Source organism: Cyprinodon tularosa, unplaced genomic scaffold (assembly GCF_016077235.1).
Source record: "Cyprinodon tularosa strain WSP-4 unplaced genomic scaffold, ASM1607723v1 ctg103, whole genome shotgun sequence".
In the NCBI taxonomy this organism is placed as follows: domain Eukaryota; kingdom Metazoa; phylum Chordata; class Actinopteri; order Cyprinodontiformes; family Cyprinodontidae; genus Cyprinodon; species Cyprinodon tularosa.
Genome location: NW_024037816.1, coordinates 31310 through 42500, shown reverse-complemented (window position 1 = coordinate 42500; position 11191 = coordinate 31310). Strand labels below are relative to the sequence as shown.

Here is an 11191-nt window from a genome sequence, read left to right as displayed (position 1 = left end):
AGAATATTTTGATACAGAGCGATTTCAAACTGCACTGCTGTGCGCCATACCATTTTCAAATACTGCGGCGCCATTCTATTTGCTGAGCTACCGCTGATTTGAGCGCCAATGCGGCATAATTAGTTCAGTACTAAATCTAAGTTTCTAGCAGAGGTTTTAAAGTGTCTTGGCAGGATTAAACCACATACATGATTTTAAAAGAGTATTGTGCTTTTATTCTGTGTGTATGCGCTTTTAATAATCTTCACATCCAAGCTGCGCAGTGTTTCCGCGGGTCATTAAAAATCATTAAAAGCCATTTAATTATTTTTGAAAAAAAAACAAGGCCTTGGCATTAAAAGTTATTAAATGTGATTCTCGGTGGCATTTAAAGTGCCTTTTTTCTCGAAAAAATAGGGTCATAAAAACAGTTTCATCAGATATATCAGATAAAGCTGATTCCGCGTGTTTGCACGGAACAAACACGCGGAATCAGTAGACCAACTTGTAAAGCAATTTGTGCCTTTTCTTTGAGCAAGCAGTGGGACAGGTATTCAGCATTTAAACATAATGTGCATGCGCTCAAAACCTGTTTGTATATATTTTTATATACAAACAGGTTTTGTATATAGTTTGTATATAGTGTATATATTTGTTTTGTATATAGTGTATATATTTGTTTTGTATGTAGTGTGTATATTTGTTTTGTATATAGTGTATATATATATATATATATATATATATATATACATAGAATATTTGTCTTTTTTGCTATGATTTTGTAATCTCTGATTCTAAGATGCATTATTTAGTTTTTTGTTTATTTTTTTCCCCCACATTGTAGTTTGTATTATATCATTTTTAAATGCTGTCATTGGCATCTCTTCTCTCATTTGTTTGTTGTTAAGGAAGAAATTTCTAAAAAGTTAACTTTGGAAAAAAATTTTGCTCTCTCTCTTCCTCTGGATCCCAGGTCCTCTCGGCGGCCACGTGTAGCCACAAGTAAAACAACAATGCGTGTTGACGTCACAGAATTACAGAGTTTAATCCAATATAAGATAATGCATAAACTTAGAAGTAAGACAATGCACAAACTTACACCAGAAACTGCAGAACAACGGAAACCCCCGGGGATGCGTGCATTTATCAGATCCAAAACCCATGCGGGACGGGCCCTTCCGGGGGTGGCGCGTGGCGGCGCGGGCCTCCCGCGGGGCGGTGTCCGCCGCCGGCGTGGAAGGCGGGCCGGTGGGGGGGATGCGGTCGGCGGTGGCGACTCTGGACGCGCGCCGGGCCCTTCTCGCGGATCTCCCCAGCTACGGTGCTCGTCCGGGACCTCGTTCGCGCGGGGCCCCGGGCGGGTGGCTTCGGCTGGCGCCTAGCAGCTGACTTAGAACTGGTGCGGACCAGGGGAATCCGACTGTTTAATTAAAACAAAGCATTGCGAGGGCCCGCGGCGGGTGTTGACGCGATGTGATTTCTGCCCAGTGCTCTGAATGTCAAAGTGAAGAAATTCAATGAAGCGCGGGTAAACGGCGGGAGTAACTATGATTCTCTTAATCGGAAAGCGGAACAATATATCTGTCGGTGAACCCTAATTTCACATTGTACCAGGCCCCCATCCAGCGAAACCACAGCCTAGTGAGCGGGCTTGGCAGACTAAGGGAGGGTGTGACTAACCTGATGGTTCTACATGCATAGGCAGTTATGAAACTGCTTATTACCTAATGGAGGAAGGATCAATGGTGTAAATGACTAAGAAAACTTTGGCGTTACAGATGTGGTCAGGAGGAAAGATTATAACCTGATCTGTCCTCACATCTATGGTGAAGTTGTGACTAACTAAGTTGGCATCCACAGGTATGTCCAGTTTCGGTGGGGATGCTAACCTACCCTGTCTTCCACAGATAAGCCGACCATGATGAGTGTGCGAGCCAGAAATATCACGGGTGAAGGAAAGATGGCGAGCACACCTAGGAGGAAAACACAATGGCGGGAAGAGCGGGTCGGTTCGGCGGACGCGGTGGGAAGCAGACCTACTGCTGGACAAATTCTGAGAAGGCCGGAGGGGATGACCAATGCAGTGGATGTCACACCAGTGAGGAAACTACGGAGAGGACGGGTCAGGAGACGCATCTGGGGAACAGCACCAAAGAAAGCAGGCATGATTAAGATGGACTATATGATAGACAGTATGAGGGGCAACATACTGCCAAAATCGGCAATGGTGGGCATAAGGATACCATGGCAACCAGAGGACTGTAAATTCTGTGACGAGCACCTCACCTCTGCATCACAGGCAGCAATACATCTGAGAAGGGCACACAAATGCAAAGCCATATGCTATATATGTAGAAACTGTGCAACAAGCAAAAGCAGACTCGGACAGGCGTCGGTACACTCCGCACGATGTGTAATCCATACCAAGAGCACTTCGGTCACCCATGATGAGGCTTGCACTCATTGCTCCTCTTCATTCAAGACCAAAAGGGGGCTCTCTCAGCACATAAGGAGGATGCATACGGCAATGTATTTTAGGACAAGGAAAGGAGTCGAAGATCGGTGTGTTGCAGGTGAGGTGTTAGAAATAGAAGAGAGTCCTGCAAGAGATGCAGCAGCGGAATCCGATGTTACCACACCAATGTCCCTCAGAGAACACTTCAGTTTGACCTTGAGCGAAACAGACAATGTATGGGGCCTTCACTCCCTCCATTCCTCTAACAAAGAGATTAATAAGGTCATGAAAAGAGCAATCTGCCGTATGAACGGCACTCTAAAGGGAACACAGATAAGGCCAAAGAAGGCCATGCATGGGCGTGATAAAAACAAGAAATACAAGGTCCAAAGATACAGGAAGATACAAGGGTTATATAATAAGGATAGACCCAAAGCTGCGGCCTTGATTGTGGACAAGATGGAAGAGATCAGGTGTGAAATCCCGATCAAAGAAGTAGAGATAACATATAAGAATATCTAGATGGCTTCAAAACTCTGGGTAGAATTGGGGTACTACCCAGAGCAGAAAATGGTGTCCTAACAATGCCAATAACAAAAAAGGAGGTCGTCGAGGCACGAAACAAAATGAAAATAAATACAGCCCCTGGTCCGGACAAGGTACAGGTTGGAGCACTGAAATTGTGGGACATGGACGGATCCAAATTAATGACCATCTTTAATGCAATGCTGTACAAGGGGAGAATGGCGAATTGCCTAAAAGGTAATAGAACCACACTATTGCCGAAAACCATGGACAAGGACAAGCTAAAGGACATTCGGAACTGGCGACCCATTACAGTGGGCTCGGTAATATCCAGACTATTGTCTAATATTCTGACCAAGAGACTGGCGATGGCATCCCAGTTACATCATGCACAAAAAGGCTTCGTGGAAGGAATGGGATGCGGAAACAACCTGATGATCCTGGAAGGCTTACTAAAAGTCAGCAAGACAAGAAATACACCACTGGCAGTGGTGTTCGTGGATCTGGCAAGGGCATTTGACTCAGTGCCACACAGATTGATAGAAGAAGTATTGAGCAGAAGGAATGTGGAGGAAACTCTCAGAGCATTCATTCGAAGCACTTTACGGGCGCATTCACTCAAATAAGGTCAGCAGGAAATATCTCAAGGAAGATTGAGATAAAGTCAGGCGTAAAACAGGGTGATCCCCTATCACCTCTGTTATTTAACCTGGCCATGGACCCACTTATCAGACGGCTGGACAAGAGCGGAAAAGGATTTACGATCTCGGGCAACAAAATCACATCGTTGGCATACGCGGACGATTTAGTGATTATCAGCGTCTCCTGGGGCGGTATGCAGAGAAACCTGAGGATCATGGAGGAGTACCTGCAGAATGTCGGGCTGCGTATTAACATTAAGAAATGTAGTGGATTCCTGTGGAGCAAAAGAGATAAAAGATCAATGACACTGAATGTTGGTGAAACATGGAAGATTCAAGGGGGTGAACTTCCAGTGATTGGACCGGGAGAAAACTTAAAATATCTGGGGGTCCAGATAAACCCGTGTAAGGGTATTGTACCGCCCGACCTTACCAGTAATGTGGATGAAATACTGAATAATATCTCCGATGCTCCCTTAAAACCCTCACAGAAGGTGCAAATACTAAGGACATATGTCCTTCCAAGGGTAATCTACGAAGCGGACAAGGCAATGGTGGGAAACTGCACACTGATCAAGGCGGATAATATGATCCGATCCCGGATAAAGGAATGGCTACACCTGGACCCATCAACGGCAGATGGGCTGATCTATACGAGGACATGGGATGGAGGAATGAGCATTCCCAGATTGCAGAGAAACATCCCAATGATCCAACTAAAAAGAATACTGACATTGAAGGCGGCAGAGGACAAAACGACAAGAGAAATAACCAATGAAATAATTCCTCAAGGAATTATAAAAGACCTGTGGCGGAGGCACAGAGGTGAGAGCAGCACGATGAAAAAGGCGGTGCATGGAGGAAGATGGAACTGCTGAAGTGGAAAGAACTTAGATGCCAAGGAAAAGGAATAGGGGTATTTGAAAATGACCCCATTAGCAACAAGTGGCTGACCAATAAAGAGCCAATGACCGAAGCGGAGTACATATGGGCCCTCAAGCTCCGTACAAATATGGTGCAAACGCCTACCAAACTGAGCCGATGGCTAAAGGAAAAACCACACGTTGTATGCAGACTATGTAAGAAGGAAAGTGAAAATATTATTCACTTATTGGGAAGATGCGATGTGCTCAAAAATAATAGAATGCATAACCACAATGTGGTATGCAAAATGCTTGAGAGAGAGGGCATAAAAATGGGCTGGACGGTCTGGAGAGAGTTGAGGGTGTCTCTCCCGGATGGGAAGACAGGAGTCCCAGATCTGGTTCTTACTAAGAACCATGTTGCATTGGTGATTGACATGGCTATCTGCTACGAATCAGGAGAAGGCGCGTTGGAGATGCGAAGGAGGACCAAGGAGGAGAAATACAGACCATTCGCGAGGACGATCGGGAGGAGAACGGGAACAACGGACGTGAAAGTGTTCGGCTTCCCCCTAGGAGCGAGGGGGAAGTGGGACCCATGGAATGAGAGACTATTAAGATCAATAGGACTCTCTAAGACTGGAATATTGAAAGTTGCAAAGCAACTATCAAAGAAAGTACTAATGCTGTCTGTAAAAACTGTGAAAACATACATACATCTTGTTGCAAAACTGACTTGAGATGCAAACTGTTCGATGTGAATAACTGTCTATGTGTTCAAAATAAAAGGGTTGAATGGATGATCTGTTGTGAGGTGTCATCTGTTCATATTTTATCCACAGACCCGATGATGGTTCTGCGGGCCGTTGCCCTGGTGGTGGAGCTGTTGGATACTGGGGTTAGATATACGAAGGGACCTCGGTCCCGGGGTGTGACAGTCTGGAAAGCTCGTCTCCCAGTGCGTATTATTCTATGGGCGATGTGAGGGGTAATTAGCGGTACCCCTGTCCACGTGAGACGTTAAACGGCCCGAAATGGAGGCCCACAGCATCCTGTTTTAGGATAGTTGTGGGACCCTAGTGCAGTTACAGAAGTAAGGTTAGGGCGAACTGCCTAGGCATCACCCTGGAGGTACTGAGCCTGACCGAAGTAATACTTGGCCGGGTTCTGTGCTTGCCAAACTCCGGAGTCCCAAGGCACACCATACGTGCCTGGGCGAAACTAGGCCTGACTCTGGGAAGAGTCTAATTAGTGACGCGCATGAATGGATGAACGAGATTCCCACTGTCCCTAACCCCCATCCAGCGAAACCACAGCCAAGGGAACAGGCTTGGCAGAATCAGCAGGGAAAGAGGACCCTGTTGAGCTTGACTCTAGTCTGGCACCGTGAAGAGACATGAGAGGTGTAGAATAAGTGGGAGGCCTCGGCCGCCGGTGAAATACCACTACTCTTCTCGTTTTTTCACTTACCCGGTGAGGCGGGAAGGCGAGCCCCGAGCGGGCTCTCGGTTCTGGCGTCAAGCGCCCCTCGCCCGAGGGGTGCGACCCGCTCCGGGGACAGTGGCAGGTGGGGAGTTTGACTGGGGAGGTACACCTGTCAAACGGTAACGCAGGTGTCCTAAGGCGAGCTCAGGGAGGACAGAAACCTCCCGTGGAGCAGAAGGGCAAAAGCTCGCTTGATCTTGATTTTCAGTATGAATACAGACCGTGAAAGCGGGGCCTCACGATCCTTCTGACTTTTTGGGTTTTAAGCAGGAGGTGTCAGAAAAGTGTACAGTGTGTGAACCTCCTGATTTGATAGAAAAGAATTGCAAAAATCCAGCAGTAAAAAAACTATTGATTAGTTTCTTAGCATCACCCCTTGAAAAGATCTTTCTAATTTTGGCAATATTCTGGAGAAGAAGAAAATCCCAGAACCCTGTTCATTGTAAGATTTATTTGACAGGTCAATAAATGATGAAATGAAATGAGTGTTTAAAATGTAACTAAGGAAAGGCTAGATTTTGACATCCTTCTAAAGGAACATTTTGCAATTACTTTCATGTAATCAGAACATATCATTCCACTTTTTGTTACAAACTATATAAGCAAAGTGGTCATTCTTCCATCTTCATATTTATGGTTAGTGGCCATGTTTTATGCAAAAAACAAGAAAACTGATATGGCAATTACATATGTTCTGGAACAAGGTTACTTAACATTAGACTGACAATTCCAAATGTATTTCCAGAGACATTTGAAATAAAATATGTCCTTTTTTTTTTTTTTTCTTAAATTCTGATAATTTGCTATAACTTCATGTTTTCTTCTTTTCACAGAAACAGAAACCTGTTGTGTCCACAATCAAAATTCTTGGTGCTATGGAGAAGGAGTCTACGCCAGACATCACTGAGATTCTTCTGGAGGATGGAAGCATCTTAGAAATCGCTGAGAAACTCTGAACCCTTTGAGGAATCATTGAAACAAGGAACTCTGGAGTTGATGGCAGAAATTGATGGCAAGACCATCACCAAGCTGTGCCAATAAATCCAACCTTTTATTTAATAAGTTCTTAAATTCTTTTGTGCACTTAAAACTGAAAAGTTAATATTAATTGAATATAAATTCTTTTTTGTTTTATATTGAATGTAAATTTTTTTTTTCAGTTATAAGTACTATAAGCTGTTGTTATTGTTTAAAAACCAGCGGTCCCCAACCAGCCGGTTGACCAACCAGTCAGTCGGTCATTTGGTACCGGGCCACACAGAAAAAAAAAAAATATTAAACTTGTTTCTTGAAAAAGGTAAAATTGTTAACTAGGGATGGATATGCGGTTTCAGAATCAAACATATTTTCTAAACCTACGTAATATTCAGTCAGTGAACAATGATCAGTATGTCATTACTTTTCATCAAGTTAAAACAAAAGTCCCTTCCAATGTTCTCAGATTAGAAACAGCTCTTTCAATCAGCAAAAAACACAAGTTGGACATAAATTCCGTTTAAATTCAAGCAGAAAAATAAGACCTGAATAAGTAATGACGTCATTGAGGTGACTTCCTAGTTCGCGAGGCTTAAGTGTTTTATAGTCCGTTGGCGCGGAGTCTGCAGGTTGCCTGTCCTACAAAAGAATCTGTAAGCACATTTCTTCTGTCTGTTATACCTGTATTGTATCAAATTTTAGGGAGAGAGTTTAAATCTTTTTTTTTAAAAGTTCTGCTCATATACTTTGAAGAATATTTTGATACAGAGCGATTTCAAACTGCACTGCTGTGCGCCATACCATTTTCAAATACTGCAGCGCCATTCTGTTTGCTGAGCTACCGCTGATTTGAGCGCCAATGCGGCATAATTAGTTCAGTACTAAATCTAAGTTTCTAGCAGAGGTTTTAAAGTGTCTTGGCAGGATTAAACCACATACATGATTTTAAAAGAGTATTGTTCTTTTATTCTGTTTGTATGCGCTTTTAATAATCTTCACAGCCAAGCTACGCAGTGTATCCGCAGGTCATTAAAAATCATTAAAAGCCATTTAATTATTTTTGAAAAAAACAAGGCCTTGGCATTAAAAGTTATTAAATGTGATTATCGATGGCATTTAAAGTGCCTTTTTTGTCGAAAAAATAGGGTCATAAAAACAGTCTCATCAGATATATCAGATAAAGCTGATTCCGCGTGTTTGCACGGAACAAACACAGGTTTTGTATATAGTTTGTATATAGTGTATATATTTGTTTTGTATGTATATATGTATATATATATATATATATATATATATATATATATATATATATATATATATATATATATATATATACATACATAGAATATTTGTCTTTTTTGCTATGATTTTGTAATCTCTGATTCTAAGATGCATTATTTAGTTTTTTGTTTATTTTTTCCCCCCACATTGTAGTTTGTATTATATCATTTTTAAATGCTGTCATTGGCATCTCTTCTCTCATTTGTCTGTTGTTAAGGAAGAAATTTCTAAAAAGTTAACTTTGGAAAAAAATTTGGCTCTCTCTCTTCCTCTGGATCCCAGGTCCTCTCGGCGGCCACGTGTAGCCACAATGAAAACCTGCATTGCGTGTTGACATCACAGAATTACAGAGTTTAATCCAATACAAGACAATGCATAAACTTAGAAATAAGACAATGCACAAACCTACACCAGAAACTGCAGAACAACAGAGACATACATTCCATTACCTGACATAAATGGAGGGAAGGAAAGAAAGCAAAGACGTACAAAGACATCTTTGGAGAGTTGCAAGAGCAAATCTGATTTGTTACTTCTATGTAGAAAGCTTTATCCTCTTGTATCTAATCCATTCAAATAAGGCTGGCCCTTGCTCCTCCAACCAGGAGCCATCTCTGACACTCAGAATTTACTGCCGGGCCTCCAGGAATTCTAAGGTCATCTGGCTAACGAAAACATGAGATAAGACCTCACAGAATAGCTGTTGGAATGCGGGGGGCCTCTTTCCTGCCGTAAATTCTCATGAACAAACTTAAATTCAGTATTTTGGTTCAAGGAAAGGTTATCTTCACAACTCAATTTTGCTCTTCTGCACCATTTCACCCCAAAAGATTGAATCCTGCCTTAAACAAAAATAACACACAGAATCAACAGAACATAAGATGCAATTCCTTTTTCTCACATATGAAACATAATATTCAATCCTGAGTATACAAGCTAACATATTCCATTACCCCATTAAGCATAGATCCTGAGCAATTTTCTAATACTAAACAAAAACATTTTCATTCAAACAATTTCAATTTGATTCTGATATTGTCACAGATAGTACAATTTTCAATTAAAAACATGCTATTAATACTTAGAAAACTGTCTTAAAAACTAAATGTTAGTGTTTTAACATTCTACATTGTATTCAGTTTCACACCATCCCAGATGTTTATTCTGGAAGACTTTTGATCTTCTGTAAACCAAGCAGACCTCTCGGTATTCGCCCCCCAGGAGATACTCATTTTATGGCCTCCTGTGCTTTGAATACTTACCCATCAATAGTTTAGTTTTAAATCATTAACACAACCTTGTTCAAAATTAAGAAATATGGTCAAAATGAGAGTGTTCAACATACCTTTTACACATGGCATAAGATTAACTGTATTAAAAACTAAAAATAATAATTTTTCTTCAACACTAATCATCCTTCCAGAAATCAGCCAAGGTGTAAAACATCTGCTGGCTCCTTTCCCGTGCTGTAAAAAGATACAGTTTAAAAAACTCACAACCCCAGAACTTTAACCTTTTGCTCCTTTCCCGCGCTGTAAAAGTATTTGTCTATTATTCTATGATCAGCCCCCAGAAACCTTAATAATCCATCCTTCCAGAAATCAGCCAAGGTGTAAAACATTTGTTGGCTCCTTTCCCGTGCTGTAACAAGATACAGTTTAAAAAACTCACAACCCAGAACTTTCCCGCACTGTAAAAGTATTTTTCTATTATTCTTTAACAGCCCCCAGAAAACCTTCCTTTTTCATCCTTCCAAAAATCAGCCAAGGTGTAAAACATTTGTTGGCTCCTTTCCCGTGCTGTAACAAGATACAGTTTAAAAAACTCACAACCCAGAACTTTCCCGCACTGTAAAAGTGTTTTTCTATTATTCTTTAACAGCCCCCAGAAAACCTTGCTATTCATCCTTCCAGAAATCAGCCAAGGTGTAAAACATTTGTTGGCTCCTTTCCCGTGCTGTAACAAGATACAGTTTAAAAAACTCACACCCCCCAGAACTTTAATTTTAAAAACAGACACCCATCCTTAAACTTTTCACCTTTTCACCCACACCCACACACACACACACACACACACACACACACACACACACACACACACACACACACACACACACCCACACACGCACACACCCACACACACACACACGCACACACACCACTGACCCCACAGACCCCCACCCCTTCAAATTGTGTGAGTGTGAAACAGCAAATGGTTTGCAATGAGGGTTTTAAATCGTGTTTATTCAATTATTCGTTTCCTGCATTCTAAAACAGACACCCCGCGTTTTTTAATTTTTTAATCTAAAAACATCATATAATTTTACAGCTCAACAGATGTAGGGATTTAAGCTTCTACAAAAGACCGTATGCATGAGGAACGCCATTCCCATTTTTTAAAGAGTGCAGGGCAGACGTCTTCATCATGAAACACAGTGAGTAATTTTTTTTTTCTACGTTGTTAGAAATAATTACATTCTCTTTTTCATTTATATAATTTCTTGTTTAAGGGCAGATTGTAGCGGCGGGAGATAATCCTACCATTGTAATAGGTAAATGTTTTTCTTTTTTAAACAAGATCTGCTTTTTCTCACATTTTAAAAGCTCTAATTTTTTTTTTCATCTATTTCAAGATTCCGATATCGAGGATTTTCTTATGTCAGACCTTGATTTGGGTAAGACTTTTATTTATAAAGAATATTAAAAACGGGATGGAAAAAATAACAATTATTTTACTAAACTTTTTTTTTTTTATCCAGATACCATCACAGCGACCAAACAACGCTCAAATATTCGGACAGAGAGAGAATTTCTTCCGCAACCAAACAGTTTTCCCCAAAATAATAGCAATCCGGCTGTTTATTTAGGAGAGCAAAACGGGCGGCTACCTCTACATCTTCCACGGGCCTTCTAGCCACAGGCTGTACAGGGAACGCTGCAGCCCGGGCCGCTCCAATCAGCTCCTCTACACAGCCCCAGCTCCGTCTG

The 11191-nt window shown here is 41.6% G+C and overlaps 2 long non-coding RNA genes across 3 annotated transcripts in view; both read left to right on the top strand.

Moving 5' to 3' along the window:
- LOC119780566 overlaps positions 1 to 6232 on the top strand; it is an 8163-nt gene extending 1931 nt beyond the window's left edge. The window contains exons 2-3 of the long non-coding RNA XR_005280419.1: positions 124 to 127; positions 5707 to 6232. This is a non-coding gene — a long non-coding RNA (uncharacterized LOC119780566). The remainder of the gene's footprint in view (positions 1 to 123; positions 128 to 5706) is intronic.
- A 3531-nt stretch (positions 6233 to 9763) lies between these two features.
- On the top strand, positions 9764 to 10878 carry LOC119780517. Of its 2 annotated transcripts, XR_005280408.1 has the most exons (4): positions 9775 to 9814; positions 9973 to 10638; positions 10714 to 10755; positions 10837 to 10878. It is a non-coding gene; the product is annotated as an uncharacterized LOC119780517 (long non-coding RNA). The 2 variants fall into 2 exon arrangements; XR_005280405.1 differs by having other exon boundaries at positions 9764 to 10638.
- The last annotated feature ends 313 nt before the right edge of the window (positions 10879 to 11191 follow it).